Source organism: Photinus pyralis, unplaced genomic scaffold (assembly GCF_008802855.1).
Source record: "Photinus pyralis isolate 1611_PpyrPB1 unplaced genomic scaffold, Ppyr1.3 Ppyr1.4_LG2, whole genome shotgun sequence".
Classification (NCBI taxonomy): domain Eukaryota; kingdom Metazoa; phylum Arthropoda; class Insecta; order Coleoptera; family Lampyridae; genus Photinus; species Photinus pyralis.
In genome coordinates this window covers 42,910,849-42,912,769 of record NW_022170403.1, presented here as the reverse complement: position 1 = coordinate 42,912,769, position 1,921 = coordinate 42,910,849, and the positions used below count along the sequence as shown (strand labels likewise).

Here is a 1,921-nt window from a genome sequence, read left to right as displayed (position 1 = left end):
CACTACTAGCACATGAAATCCTCTTATGTTAAGAAAGTGAACGGTTGGAAAGAATTTTTTGTTTCTTAATTTAACATATCAATCAAGTACGTAGAAGTACAAGTCAAACAGGCCGTATTTTGTTCTGTCATTGAGATATTTTCAAAGAGTAATTTCGTTCGAATTTTTTCAAAATGTGATAATTTTAGATATGTAACTTCTTTGGAAATGGCGGATGGTGGCAATTATTCATTTTAGAGAACTTGTCCAAACGTTTATTGAGCGAAATTTCGGGTTGTGTTTTCTAAAAGTGACAGCGTGACAGTTCTCATTATTGACTACTAGTTAATAATGTCCCCATTATTAACCACTTTGAACGAATGCCGAGAAAGCCTATTTTACAAGTGGAAAAAAGGTTAATAATCATGTCATCAGACGCTAGTAGTGAAAAAAATTAGTTAAATTTGATACAAAACAATTGTTTTCGACTTTCTGGTTCCCATTAGTTACTGGTCATAGTCTAGCTCTAGTGAAACTAAAAAAACAGACACAGGGATCGTTAAAAAATTCGCAAGAAAACGTTTTATGGTTTTATTTTGTAGTAGGAGGTGTGCAGAATGACATACTAAAAATTGGTAAAAATGTATTTACCAGAAGTTGTTCGAATATTGCCCTAAAGTTATAATTTTTTTTTTTTTTTTTTTAATTTGTGTGCCTCGACTACTATACTTCGTTCACCCAACAGAAATAGTTAAGCCCCTCCTCAACAATTACCGCCACATTTGAATACGACATTGTTATTGGTGTAATTTTTGAAGCCACAATCACACTTGTAAAGCGAATTGGCCGAATTGGGTAATCTGTCATCTGTCATCTTGCCTATTGCGTTTCTGCCGGTTTTTACGTTTTTACATCTTTACTTGCGTCAATTTGCCATTAATCTCCTTTATTCACACAAAATAGTCTTTATAAAGACTCGTCGGTGTATTCTAAAGATAGTCAGGTGAGTAATTATAAAATTTTATACACGATTTTTACATGCCTGTTTTTAGGGTTATATTATTCGCGATCAAGAAAAGTTGTACGCAAACATGAATGTCGCCGGTGCTGCTTTCTCTCCACCGAAAAAACGTTCTGCCAAGCACTTTTCAGTTGAAGACAAAACTGGCATTTTAAATATCTTCAAGAAATTGGAAGAACGCAATTCGCCATGCTCAAAGTGAAGAGGAAAAAATGTGGCAAATTGATATTTTAATGGACATCGTAGTGGAGCCATTAGTAATTCATGTGGGAGATGACTCGACGTCAACGGAGTCCGAATCCGAGTGAAGCGATACAGGATGTAAATTGTTATGTACCTTTGTTTATATTCAAGTGCACTTGTAATTTCAAAACTTTGTGCTGCTGTAATAATACTTTTTTGTACTTTTCTCAATATAAACAGTGTTTTTATGTTGCATATTTACATGTATTTAACAGTTTGCAGGTTTTACTATTTTTGCCACGACTTATATTCAGAGAGATAGATAATCTTGAGCAAGTGACATTTCAATTTGATTTTTCAAATTTTCCGCTTTTTATAATTTTGTGGTTGTAAAACTGGTTGCTGCTTACATTGGCCCACATTTTGTAGGAGTGGCTTAACTATTTCTGTTGGGTGAACGAAGAATAGTGGCCATTGGCACGTCTACAAGTACCTTTACTTACAATGCACGTATTCTAATAATATTTCGCTTATTAGACTATTATATAAAGTTGTACAAGTTTGTATCTCTTAGAAAGTTTAGTACGTTTATAATACTTTTCGGTAATGAGAGGTCTTTTTTAAGGTCCATTCCAATATGGTACTTGCTTCGGATTTCCAGTTGCAGTGGACACTGTGAGAGGAAGTGGTTCACGGACAAAGGCTCGTTGCATTCACAATATGGAGGGTCTTGATTTT

The 1,921-nt window shown here is 34.4% G+C and overlaps 1 long non-coding RNA gene across 1 annotated transcript; it reads left to right on the top strand.

The window, feature by feature from the left end:
* Positions 1–428: 428 nt before the first annotated feature.
* On the top strand, positions 429–1,431 carry LOC116162625. Its single transcript, XR_004143568.1, has 2 exons — positions 429–982; positions 1,032–1,431. It is a non-coding gene; the product is annotated as an uncharacterized LOC116162625 (long non-coding RNA).
* Positions 1,432–1,921: the final 490 nt, after the last annotated feature.